We start from the raw sequence: 14,999 nt of genomic DNA, 5'->3' as shown, positions 1-14,999 counted from the left end.
ATGGACAGAAGACTCAACCTTTCCTGTTTGGGGTTTTCTCTTTATAGTACCTCAGTTCTGAGTTTCCAGGAATAAATAGAGGTAGAAACTGACCAGAAGTTCAATCTACTTTTTACTTTTTCCACAGGATTAAAACTTTAGATATTGGGGCTGGGGATGTGGCTCAAGCGGTAGTGCGCTTGTCTGGCATGCGTGCGGCCCAGGTTCGATCCTCAGCACCACATACCAACAAAGATGTTGTGTCTGCCGATAACTAAAAAAATAAATAAATAAATATTAAAAAAAAAAACTTTAGATAAGATAAATAAAAAACAAGATTTTCAGGACATCAGAGCTATGATCATCAAGAGCTTCTATATTCTCAGTGAATGTAAAACCTAGATTAGGGCAGTTGAAAGCATTCCTATGGATGTAGAACTAGAGATTTTTAAATTTAGGAAAAAATACTAAAGATCACCTATTATTTTACACTTTATTTACAGATGAACAGAGCAGGGACCAAGTGGTTAAATAACAGACAAAGATGCAGAAGTGATATCAGCTGTGTTGGGTGAGTTTTTAAGTTAATAAAGAGAAAAATAAAATAGTAATAAAATAATTATGATATTCCTTTACTTATTGAGTGATTTCATATACCGGGTACAGTGCTGACCACTTTAAATTCATGATCTCATTTAACATTTACAGCGTCTAAATGTGGTGGAAAGGTAGATCTTTTAACCAATTGTCACTGAACCAAATTCACCATTTGCCTCCATTTCATTCTCTGTAAGTGACCAATAATGTGTAATGCTGAATTCTCAAGTTTCTACATTCCTTTAAAAATGTATTTCTATTTCTCTAATATGCAATCCTCAGGCACAGTCTACATTGGTATCAGTACTATCTGTGAATTTTTTAAAAGTACCAATTCTCAGACCTTCCTAGGTCTACTGAATCAGAAATTTCTGGGGTTGGATCTAACAATTTCTGTTTAAAGCCCTCCACCAGGTGATTATGATATACACTAAAATTTGAGACCCACTTCTTTAGAACAAAGACTATTATAGGCACCAGTAGAAGCTTCTGGATCTCCTTCCTCATACTATTAAACAAACAAACAAAACCATCCTACATCCTTGAGTAGTGACCATAGAGATAATTGCCACCATTAAAGACTTAGAGGCTATGTTTGTTTGGAAAAGTTGCTGTGGTTTGAAAGTGTTCCCAAAATGTATGTGTTAGGAACTTAAACCCCAATGCCAAAGTGTTGGAAGGTGGGGCTTCACCCTCATGGATTAACTAACTCAGATTATAAAAGGGCTTGAGGCTGCAAATTCAGTGTCTTATTTTCTCAACTTCTCACCTTCTTCCCTTCTGTTGTGGGATAATGCTGCAAGAGGACTCTTGCCAAATGCTGACAACATGATATTGGACTTTCCAGCTTCTGGTGCTTTAAAAAAATAATTTTCTTAGTTACCAAGTATATGATATTTTTAAAACTTGTTCTGATTAGTTATACTTGACAGTATAATATATTTTGCTATATTATATATAATATATATAAATATATGTATATATATTATATATATGTAGTGTAACTTTTTATTCTTCTGCTTGCACATGATATAGAATTACATTGATCATCGTGTAATCATATATACACATAGGAAACTAATGTCCAATTTATTCTACTATCTTTCATATTCCCATTCCCTTTCCCTTTCCTTCATTCCCCTTTGTGTAATCCAACTTACTTCTATCCCCCCACCACCCCACTTATTGTAAGTCAGCATCTGCATATGAGAGAGGACATTTGGCCTTTCATTTTGGGGGATTGCCTTATTCCACTTAGTATTATAGTCTTAGGATCCATGCATTTACCTGCAAATGACATAATTTCATTCTTCTTTGAGACTGAATAATATTCCATTTGTGTATATATACTACATTTTCTTTATCTATTCATCTGTTGAAGGGCCCCTATGTTGGTTTCATAGTTTTGTTATTGTGAACTGAGCTGCTCTAAACATTGATGTGGCTGCATCTGTAGTATGCTGATTTTAAGTCCTTTGGGAATAAACCAAAGAGTGGGATAACTGGGTCAAATGGTGATTCCATTCCAAGTTTTCTGAGGAAGCTCCACACTGCTTTCCATAGTGTTTGCAACAATTTGTGGTCCACTAGCAATATATGAGTAAATGTTTTCCCCACATCCTCACTATATTAATTGTTATTTGGATTCTGGATAATTGCCATTTTGACTAGAGTGATATGAAATCTCAGTGTAGTTTTAATTTGCATTTCTCTAACTAATAGAGATGTTGAACATTTTTTCATATATTTGCAGACCTATTATTGTACTTTTGTGAAGTGCCTGTTTAGTTCCTCAGTATGTGGTTATAGCAACAGGAAATGAACTAAGACTGAAGCAATAGTCTGTCTTAGCAATTGCTATTATATCTCATTTAGCTCATCAGTTTGACTATATTTTAGTGAATGATTATGAATTACCAAGACTCAATCAATTAAGTTGAAACTTGTAGATGTTCAGATGTAGTTTTTTTTTGTTTTGTTTTCTTGTTATTTTTTTCTGATACAATCTGCCACACTTTCTGACGCACCTAGTCATGAAATTGGGTAATTTCCAACTATTCAAAAACCAATCTTGTCAAAGGCTTATGTCAACTCTCCTATAAGACAACACATTTGTGCATTACATCTTTGATATCATACTGGCAAGACCTTGTAGCAGTAAATAATAGACAGATGTTTGTGCCAGTAGTTGAGAGAGAAAATTTCTGAAAATTTAGGTACCCACTATCTCAATCAAGTTTGAAGGGTCTATTTTTTTTGCATTGAGTTGGGATATTCGGTCAAGAGGAAATGATTGTACACCCTGTGCCCCTTCCATTAAGAAAGAGGAGCAATGTTTAGCAGGCATCTTAGGATTTTTGAAGCAAGATGAACCAAATTAGATTTTCTCTGACTTGTTTTATCACCATCCCGAAATATTTCCAGTGGAGCCCAGTGCAAGACAAATGAAAACCAACTCCAGGATTGGCCAGACTTCAGTATAAGAGGCTGTGCAATTTAAGCTTTTCTAAACCAGTGGACAGCAAGGTGCTTGAGTGTCCAGAGTGAATGAGGCCTATGAATAGAGCCTGCACCAAGTCCAGATGAGAGAATCAGTATGGGTTCCTAGGATTTTAGAACAAGGCTCAGACCTCTTTATAAAGTCACTGTTCTCCTTTTGAAAAACAGATCATGACTTGCTCCTGGGGTTCTACTAAAAGAGAATGTCTGCCATAGGTCTGCATGTGAATTTTGGACCTAAACTTTCCAATATGAACTGGTGGTCTCATAGCTGGCTGATCATAAAGGAGATGTACCTAGAGGTGCTTCATTATCAAGTTAAAGTGGTTTTTGTTTTTTATGGTATCGGGGATTTAACCTAGGGGGTTAAATCCCTGGCCCTTTTATGATTTATTTTGAGACAGGGTCTCATTAATTTGCAGAGGCTGAACTTGAACTTGTAATTCTCCTGTCTCAGCTTCCCAAGTTGCTGGGATTGCAGGTATTCACCATAGTGCCTGGCTAAGTGAAAGTGTCATATATGACATTGGGCCTTAGTGGATTCTAAAAGCAATGGTAAAACAAAGAGGGGCTTAGCTCCCATACTCCCAAGAGTAGAAAGCCACTCATTCCCTTCTCCCCTTCAACTCGTACCTGTGGCTACCTAGGGAGTTCCCTGTGCCTTGTTGCCTGAGGAGAAAAAAAATGTGGCTCTTGTTGATAGATGGTTCTGCTCCCAATGCTGACATCAGGCTTTCAGGGGTGACATGAATGGCAGTAGAATGGGAAATCTTACCTCTAGATAAAGCTAAGCAGTAAATGCCATGGTGAACTTTGCCTGGGAAAAATACCTTGTTTCAGTAATTGCTCTTCAATTTTAAACATTATACTACTTAAAACACAAATAACACATTTACATTAATTAGGTAATCTACTGAGTTGAACTGAAAAATGGACCCATTAGATTAAAAGTATAGTCCAGTTTTAGAAGTAATACTATAGAAAATGGTGAACATTCTTTAATCAAACACCATCTGTATTAATCAATTATACTGCAGCAATGTTGTCTAGCAAACCACCCAAAACAGTGGCATAGATTACTATTTCTGGGTGACACATCTAAGTCAGTTGAAGGTTGGCTGATCCAACCTGGCTTCAGGAAGGCTTCCCTCCTGGTGTCTTCCATCCTCCAGGACTAGGGGCCACCCATAGCAAGCTCCTCTTTTTGTGGAGGACAGGAATTTAAGAGAGCAATCCCAAGACAAGTCCCTACTCATGGCCACTAAAATTCTATTAGCCAAAGCAAGGCTCATAGCCAAGCCTATATTCAAGCGGTAGGAGAATTTCTCATTGAAGAGAAAGTCATGGTGAAGGTTTATTCAGCAGAATCTAATGTGCCTTACTATCTGAGTTTAAAATGGCATTATTATCTTTAGAAAAATATTATGCAGTATGTTATTATCCAAAGAGTTGCAATAGTACATATAGTTGATTCAATATAATTTAACTAACAGAGTGTTTTTGTTTGTTGGGCACAACAAACAAATGAATAGAAATGAATAAGACTAGTCCCAAACCTCAAGAAACTCACCGGCAGAGCTACAAACAAATGAACAATATAAACAAATGAATATTTGATTTGATTAATGCAACAAAAGCAGTTTTGTTCCCATTTTATACATAAGAAACCTCAGAGCAATTAAATAAATAATTTGTTTAATATTCTAAGATCCTTCCTGTCATTCCTTACAGCTGTCTCTACAAGGTGATCACAGAGGTGATCCTATCTCATACCTCACTTTTGCTGAGATCCTTATATCTTTAAGGCAACAAAAACCCATTATCTTGGTGAATTGAGCCCATAATGAATGTAGAATGGATTAAATTTACTTTCCATTTCTCCATAATTCTGCCCCTTTGACTTAGATTTCACATCAAACTAACCTTTATAATAATAAGTAGCAAATCTGATTTATACACCTATCTAAGGCAAATAGAAATCTTGTATGCTAGAGGATACTTTGGTCAGTTTTTATAATATCTGAGTCACAGGCAATAGTCTTTTAGTGGAATATAAAATATTTTGATGACTAAGGAATAAATTGAATGAACCATTGGCTCCTCCATTCCAAAGAAGAAAAAGAACTGTGGGCAGTAATAAGGTATCCTGAGGGCTGGAATGTATGTTTATTCATGACTACCACCTCTGTTAGCTAATTCCATAGAGCTATATATAATAAATAAATATATAAAAATATAAAAGTTTAATGTTTTATTTCAATATCGTATTAGTATATGTGATAACATTTCAATATAAAATGCCTCTTCATATTTGTTCAGAAGAATATCAGTAAGATTGAAGAACATTTACCATACCCTGTTAAGACAAATGCATTCCTATGTTAAAACTAGAGAAATTTAAAAATATCCACTCAACTGGGTAAAGTAACAATTCAATGGAAAAGCCAAAGATAGGGCAGGATTCTAATGATTACTTGCCTGGGGAGCAGACTTTTGGCATTTGAAACATGGCATTGGGAAATGGTAAAAGCACAAAAACAAATCCAAGCCCTAAAGCTTGATTTTTGTGTGGTTTGTCAGCAAGAGAGAGTTAATGAAGACATCCAAAGCTGGGATAAGAACTTAGATAACTGAATGTTAGAGAGGACTCAGAAGCTTGAAGAATAACTATTTTCCTGTTCCATCATTTTACACAAGATGATATTTGTATTCTGGTCATTTTCAACAGTGAGTTTCATGTTGGGTTCTGGATTGCTATTCATTCCAGGTGTGGTTAGGGTAATACTGAAAGCCAATATCTTGTCCTTTCAGTTTCCACTTCTTTTTCCCCCTAGCTCCTAAGCTTGTCAGAACTTGAAGGACCATTTTGAGAGCTGCTCAGTATTAAAAGTCTGTCTCAGCATGAGAAAGTTTCTTATGCAAATAGAAACCCAGTCAAAAGTGTAGACATTGCTTCCCTTCCTTGGTCCCTAAGTCCTGGAGCTGGGTTGGGCCTCTTGAATAACTATTTTTGTACCTGTTACCCAACTCCTTTTGTTCCTGCTTTCCCCTATCCTTCCAAGTCTCTTGTAATCACTGTTCTCTCTTCTTGGAGGTCAATATTTTTAGCTTCTACTTAGAAGTAACAAGGTGCAGTATTTGTCCTTTTGCGCCTGGTTCATTTAACTTAGCATAATGTCATCCGTTTATGGATGACAGTTTAATCCATTTTACTGATAATGATGGAATTTCATTATTTTATGGCTGAATAATATTCCATACATATAACAATATATAATTATATATTCCATAATAACATATAACAGATTTTCTATACCCACTTATCTGCTGCTGGACACACATCGGTTGATCTGTATCGTGGCTATTGTGAGCAGTGCTGCAATAGCATGGGAGTTCAGGTATCACTTTCATACACTTTCAATTTCATATATTTCCTTTTCATATATTTCATATATTTCCTTTGGAGATATACCCAGAAGTGTGATAGCTAGGTTATATGGTAAACCAGAAACCAGGTCTCAAATTTTTCTGTCTTGACAGGGCATTTCTTTTCACAAAGGGAGGAGAGGTGATGCCATGAGGTTTTAGAGTGACTTGTTCATGAACACATGTGAGAGGACCACCAGCATAAAATATATTAAGAACTAGATATATTAAGAAGTGGTATGTATTCTGTCTGATTTTGAAAGAAATAAGTGAATGGAAAAAAACTTAGTGGCCCTCTTGCTTTGGATTAGAAGGTCAACTTAAATTTTGACATCAGAGAAGTTTTGGAAAAGTGTGGGAAAAGGGTAAATTAAAGAGCAAGAACAATTTCAGATGGAAATGTTCAGCTTATTTCTATCCTAATAATGGATCCTACTTCATGGCTATGTTTAAAAATTTCTTCAGCCTGCTTAATAGGCTGGAATTTATTAATTCAAGTTACTGTAACAGTCAAATGCCATATTATCTATCCTGATTAAATAATCATTTTCTTAATTATTGCCATGATTTATAGGGTTATTTTTTTTTAATTACATCCTACAGAAATCTCTTATAACTTATACTGTTGTCCTTTGGAAATTAGATGTTTTCTTCTTTAAGCATCCTGTCGTGTTTCTCTTCCATAGAGACTGAATTACTTATATACCCTTTTTATTTGAAGGCATACTACTCAGTTTCTTTCTGGCTCTTACTTAAAACATTTATATCCTGTATTAGCAGTATGATTCAAATAAACTTATTACTGTGATTTTGTCTCTTTCCTGTTCATTTTGTGGAATTGAATTAGTATGCGAATACCTTTCTTTTCTATGAAGGACCTGATTGTTCAATGATGAAGGTTTCTAATTTATTTGGATATATCTAGATATAATTTAATTGTCATGATGGTTAGATTTTCCTTCTTATGGATAAACACGTGTTTTGTGAAAGGGTTCTGTACTTCTTTCTCCTCATGATTCAGATGGTATTGCTCCTCCGTCTTAAGGAGAATTTCAGGTGTAATTCAAGCTTCTATTGTCCAATCATAAGGAAAGCAGAAATAATTACTACATGATAAGTATATGCAAATGAAAACTAGAACTTGAGATGGATGAGCTGATTTTTCTAAGTGTCTTCAGAAGGCTAACTGCCTTCCTTCTGATCTCAGATTCTAGATTTGTTTATTGGCTTCACCGTCTCCCTATATTGACTAGATTAATTTTCTTCTGAGGAAGAGCAGTGGCTGAGAAACAAAAGGAAGCTACCTTATGATCTACTGTGCCATGTGCTGTGGGTATACAGATAAATACAAATAACAACTTCTGTTTATTGAGCAAACTCTTCTTCAAGAACTTTCCATATCCTTTTTTCTTACCGTTACAACAATCTTTTAAGAAGGATATTGTTATCCACATTTTATAGATCAATAAACAGAGGGATCAAGTGACTTACCCAAAGTTACACAACTAGTAAAAAATTTAATTGTCATTTTTAACTCAGACCTGTCTGACTCCAAACATATTCTCTTTTATTATATCACATGTCCCTTCTCATTAACTCCTACTTCTATGAATAGGTCTTGGTTTCTACCCTTAAAATATTACATGTACACCGAATATCACATATTAGATAATTTAATCTACATGGAATGTTTAGATAGGCAGATCTATATAGAAAGTAGATTAGCAGTTGCTCAGGTCTGGAGTGGGGTGCAGGAAGTGAGTATAAATGGGCATAGGATTCCCAATGCGGGTGATAAAAATGTTCAGAAATTGTTTGTGATGATGGTTGTACAACCCTGTGACAATACTATAAATCATTCAGTTATACACTTTAAATGGGTGAATTGTATGCTATGTGATTATAACTAAATAAATCTGTATTTTTCCCAGTTAACAGTGTAGTAAGGAAAACAGATCTATAAATGGCTAACATAATAGCAGAAGGTGTGAAAAGATACACTATGAGCCAAACACTCTAGAAAGTTGGTAGGGAAGTGGGCTGAGATTTTTAATTCCCGGGAATGGAAATGGCTTCATGAAATAGAGGGCTTTAGATCTGAATCTGAGAGGAACATTAGAGTGCTGGTAGACTGAGAAGAGTGGAGGCTGGGAGGACAGTGTTGACAAAAATCACAGGTACAGGCATGGTTTGGGCTTTTCTGGAAATGGCAAATCATCTGGGTGGACATCTGAAGAGTGAGTAGGGGATAAAGAGGGGAATGAGGTTAGAAGTGGTCTGACTACAAAGACAGTCTCAAATGCCATGCTAAGAGGTTAGACTTTATTCCATATACCAGGGAGAATCTTTCTCATGAATGAAAGAGAGCATAGAGCATATTTTAAACCTGGATCTTAGTTTATGTTTTTCTGCTTTAGAGATGGAGTTTTAACAGATAAATTCCATCTATTAAATTAAATTAATATTGCAAAGTTGAATTTTCCTAATTTTGTTTTAGTGTGTTTATAAGATTATAATTTTCTTTTGGTTTCATAAGTGTGTGTTTAAGAAGTAAGGAGTTTAAATATTGTTTTATGCTTTTTTTTAGTGTGATACTATAGTTCATTGCCTATTGCCTCTTTTTTTTAGTGTGATGTTATACTTCCTTGCCTATTGCCTCTTTTTTATTGATTTTATATTTTTAAATACACAACAGTAGAATGCATTACAATTCTTATTACACATATAGAGTATAATTTTCATATCTTTGCATATAAAGTATGTTCACACCAATTTATGCCTTTATACATGTACTTTGTTTTTTTTCATTACAATTCTTATTACACATATATACCACAATTTTTCATATATCTGTATATAAAGTAGTTTGACACTCAATTCAAGTCTTCATACATGTACTTTGGATAATGATGTCCATCGCATTCCACCATCCTTGCTAATCCCCTGCCCCCTCTCTTGCCCTCCCACTTCTCTTTCCTATCTGGAATGCATCTAATCCTCCCATGCTCCCCCTCCACACCCCACTACTAGTTAGCCTCCTTATATCAGAGAAAACATTCAGCATTTGTTTTTTGGGGATTGGCTAACTTCACTTAGCATTATCTTCTCCAGTGCCATCCATTTACCTGTAAATGCCATGATTCTATTCTCTTTAAATGCTGAGTAATATTCCATTGTGTATATATGCCACATTTTTTTAATCCATTTATCCACTGAAGGGCATCTAGATTGGGTCCACAGTTGAGCTACTGTAAATTGTGCTGCTATAAACATTGATGATTATTTTATGCTTTTATTAAAATAAAATGTGATATGATATAGATTATTTTTCAAACTTTCCTCTTATGGGAGTTCATAATTTACATAAGTGAGAAGTAATTTTCTAGGAGCTAGAATACTAATCAATGTCTCTTCCAAACTTGTCCTAGGGAATCCTAGTCCGTCCTCGGGTATGCTCTGGGTATCTTATTTAACAGAGCTGGAAATTTGTACCTCAAATCTCATTGCCACGTGCAACTTATGTAGATTTTTATACAGCAATGAAATTTCACAATTTGTTAGTACAAACATAAAAACAGGAAATTTGGCCTAATGAGAAATGAAAATGTAAGTAGTTGAGCTATTTGGAGGAAGCCCTAGGCATGATCTTAGTGTAGAATGGGATCTTTGCTATAGATTTTATTTGATGATTTCAAACTTTCTTTAGTGTTATAACATTTCTCTAGTCACTGCTATATTGTCTACATAGGGAATGATGTCCACAACATTCAGGTCATTGCCCAATGTCCACTCACTTGATTTAACATTTTGAGACTTATTTAAATGATAGAAATAAACTGGAGGTGTTGGTTGACCATTTAGCCTTTTTCCTGACCCCTCAACCCAAAATGGAGTGTCATTATATTTTAACTTCACAAGCACTGAGAAGCAGTAATTTTTTCTCTTCATATTTTTTCAGAAAATAAAAATCGACAAACCTCTGAATATAAGCTCAGAGTCCAGTTTCTGGTGAAAGATGTAAGAACTGTCTTTAAACCCTGCAAACTATTGTATTAAAATTTAAATTTAAAGATCACTACCAATTTGATAAATGAAGGAGGTAAAAGGAAAGGGAGAGAGAGGCATTTTGGATTAGTTCATTGTTTACCTAAAGAATTAAGTTTGTTATTGGTACTCATTTCAGTTATTCCTTTTCTATTTTTATTGGTATATTTGACATCACTTTTGTTATTCTGTACCTCCCCCATTGACTCTCTCTCATTTTCTATATTTAGTACTTTTTCTTCTTTCTTTCTCCCTTTTTTCCCTTCCTTTTTCTCTCTTTCCCCTCCTAATGCACTGTACATGGGAAAAAGAAGTGACTTATAGATCTGATGTTCTTTATTGACTGTGATTTAATCTACTTTCTTATTTATTTAAAATGTGATAGATTCATCTTTGCTTATTCTTTTCTTTCTTAGAAAACAAAGCAATTAAGTTATTTTTTTCATGCATAAACATTTATGAGGATAATGGAAATAGGTATGGGGGTGATAGATTTAGTGTATGGAGGAGTAAGATCATCATGAACTCACTCTACTCTCATTTCTGTTGTTGTTGTTGTTGTAAATGGAGAGAATGCATTTATTTGTTTATTTTTTGTGGTGCTGAGGGTTGGACCCAATGCCTCACACATGCTAGGCAAGTGCTCTGCCACTGAGCTACAGCCCAACCCATCTACTCTTCTTTAAGTCAATTATTTGAGGTTATCAGTACTTGTACAAGGGCCCTCTCCCCCCTTCTCTTCTCTTTCCTTCTTTTTTCTCTCCTTATTTCCTGCTGAGGTCCTGACATGTACACTAATCTGCTGTTGAGATCATATGTATTTGCTGTGAGTTCTTCTTGTATAAATAAATTTATTGTCTACAATTCCAATTCTAAAAGCAAAATTGGTCTGCATGATTTGGCCTAACTGCTCAGTGGTAAAATAATTAGGTATGGACAGCAATGTCTGGATTCCTTTCTGGAAGTTGAGCAACACTGGTGTGGACAAGCACAAGTGGAGATTCCTCAATTTCTCAAAATAACAGTAAGCTTCCTTTAATAGTTTGACCTTTATGATCATGTGAGATATTAAATTGCCTTACCAACATGTTCATATTAAAACTTTGACCATAAGGAAGTGGATTTCTTTCTGTTTATTGAGACTGAAGAAACCATTCTTGTGGTCACTGAGCAAATCAACCTGGGAACAAGAAGTGATTCTTAACAGCACTATCAGATACTTCATCATTCATTGTTCATGGGAGGATAAAGGAGGAAAGGCAGCAGTTTGGTAATGGCCATGTGTGATTATCATATTTCCTGCAAATTCTCTGAGTGAGATTATCAAATATCTTAGTTTCTAGTCAGATACTTACAACACTAAAGTTACTAGAATATATCTGAGACTTTCCAAGGGCATTTATGCTGAAATATGGACCCAGATTTTGCTATGAAAATATCATGAATAGCATTAATATAGAGCTGATTGGAAATTAATCATTTTACTAGTGGGTGAGTTATAAGAGATCAAAAACATTGTGGGATTGTGTTAAGGTTTCGTGCGATTTTGTGAAAATCTAAGAAACTGGAAATTTTTTACGAAAAAGAAATTTTATTTCCAAAAAGCTTATTTATGGCAGTGGAAAAGTCAGAGTCCACATAATCAAAGAGCATTATCAATAGCTTTGTCTTGTAAACATGAACATTAGTGCCGTGGAGAAAGGATGTCAAGACAGTAGTCTCCTTCTGAGCCATTCTCCATTTTCTGCAGCAACATCAATAAAAGAGCAGAATTGACAGAAATACACCAGATACTAATGATAGTTGATTTTTAAACAATGTATGGTGACACTTTACTTTAAAAACAATATCTATGGCGTTGAATTTAGAATTCTAATTGATAGCAACACATTTTATGTCAAAAATTATGGCAAAGCTCCTATACTGGAAGAAAGTAAAAAGTGTCTTTCTTTATGTCTCTCCCAATGTTAGATTCAAAGATTAAAGGCCAATGACTAGGAAAGTGGAGTGCTGTGGGGTTGCTGATTTTTCTCAACCTTCATACTCTATCTTAAGTAAACTGGGTGGTGTTCTGGGGATTCCAATCCCATAGAAGCTAATCTTTTTAGGAAGAGAGTGTCAGTTATGAGGGTATTACTAGTTTGGGGTTTTCTGTCCCCATAATAGTGCTTCCTTCAAAAGGCCTTGGTTACATTTGTTTTGGTTTATGTCTCTTCTTTCCTCATATAAAGTGACTTAGACTCATGTGTCCTCACTCTGAAATTCAAAGACAAGGAACTCAGTTTGAGCGAGGCACCATCTTTGTTTCAATTTGCTTCATTAAGGGAGCAGAGAAAATATGGTACAAATATAGCAGAAAAGAGTGAGAGTCAAGAGAAATTACAAAGAATGGCCAGGTACTCAGCAGATACTCCAAAATGTCTCTACTGTAGGGTTTTATTTTTCAATATTCTACTAATTAAATTTAGAGATAGGGCATTGATTATTTGTAGCAGGAGTCTATCTAAATACAGAAAGGTTACAATAATGGAGTGTCTATAAGAACTAAAATTTCAGCTAGATAGATCTGTGTGTCTAAATATGTTCTGCAACTACAGTCAAAAAGTGAATCTAACACTGGGTAAACAAAGATTGAGTGTCCATTTCCACTTCTGAAAGTATGACTGAGAATTTTCTGGAACTGAGGAAAAAAATTAATTCCCAGATTTAGGAAACACAAGGAGCCTCATGCCAAAAGCCATATTAGACATGCAGTGAGACTAAGAACACAAAAGACAAGGAGAAAATTTTATAAGCAACTAAAAAATTAAAATGTGTCAGTACTAAAAATAATTGTTAAAAAGATGTATGTGGGGCTGGGATTGTGGCTCAAGCAGTAGCGTGCTCGCCTGGCATGCGTGTAGCCCAGGTTCGATCCTCAGCACCACATACAAACAAAGATGTTGTGTTCGCCGAAAACTAAAAAAAAAAAATAAAATAAATATTAAAAAAATTCTCTCTCTCTCTCTTTAAAAAAAAAAGATGTATGTGTTTGAAAATTTAGCTATGAGCTCAATTTCTCTAAAAGATATAGTGTTCTCTAGTTCAATTTTCTTAGGTGAATTTTTGTTATTTGTGTCTTTCAAGGAATTTTTTTCATTTTTATCAAGTTGTAGAATTTAGTGGCATAAACGTGTCTTAATTTTCCTTTTAATGACAATAGAATCTCCTCTTTCATCTCTGACCTTGATAACTTATGTGTTTTTTTGATCATTCTGGCTAAAATTTGTTAATGTTGTTTATTTTATTAAAAAGACCTGCTTTTAAAATGGTGCATTGTATTTATACACAATAGTGGGATTTGTTGTAACATATTTGTTTCTGAATTTTTGTGCATGGATTTTTGTTTCATTGATATTTTTCTCTATTGCATTTGTGTGCTCTGTTTTATTGGTTTCTGTTATTATCTATTTTAATTCCTTTTATTCATATATAGCCTTGCTTCTTCTTTCTATAGTTCCTTAAGATATATACCTAAATCATTCATTTTTTTTCAGCAGCTTCCAAGTTTCCTTTTTCTTTAAGAAACTCTTTTTTTATTTGTTTTATGTGTTTTAATTGTTACACATGACAGTACAATGACCTTGACATATCATACATTTGAATCAGATGGGATATAATTTCTCATTTTTCTGAGTATACAGGTTGCAGAATCACATTGGTCATGCATTCACATATATACACACAGTAATAATAATGTCTGTTCTATTCTACTATCCTTCCTATCTCCCTAACCCCTCCCTCCCCTCCCATCACTTCTCTCTACCTAATCTAAGGTAACGCTATTCTTTTTTTCCCCTCACATCTTCATACATGAATCATTCATTTTAAACCTTCTACATTACTAATACAAGTATACTATATATACTACAAACACTTAAACCTATGATACCCCTAAGAACACTTAGATTGTAGTCAATAAATTTTATTTATTTATTAGCACTTTATAGTTATATATAGTAGTTGAATTCATTCTGACAAACTCATACATGCATGGAAATCGATTTCAGCTCATGATCTCTGTACCCCTTTTCTCTTCCCCTTTCCCCTTTCATCCTCTCCCCTGTCTCCCATCTACAGTATTCTCCTTCTTCTAGTCTACTAGACTTCCTTTTTTTCATCTATTTATCTTAATTTGATTGGTTCTTTATGTTATCCTATCCTTCCCTCCCCATTTTCTTTATTTTACTTCAGCTTCTACATATGAGAGAAACATTAGACCATTGACTTTCTGAGTTTGGTTTATTTAATTTAGCGTGATATTTTCCATTTCCATCCATTTACCAGCAAATGCCATAATTTCATTCTTTTTTATTGCTGAGAACTCCATTGTGTGTGTGTGTGTGTGTGTGTGTGTACCACAATTTCTTAATCCATTCATCTACCTTCATATTACTGAGTCCTTAGATTTTAAG

Source organism: Marmota marmota, unplaced genomic scaffold (assembly GCF_001458135.2).
Source record: "Marmota marmota marmota unplaced genomic scaffold, marMar, whole genome shotgun sequence".
NCBI lineage: Eukaryota > Metazoa > Chordata > Mammalia > Rodentia > Sciuridae > Marmota > Marmota marmota.
The sequence above is the reverse complement of the archived record's forward strand: the minus strand, read 5'-3'. Positions refer to the sequence as shown.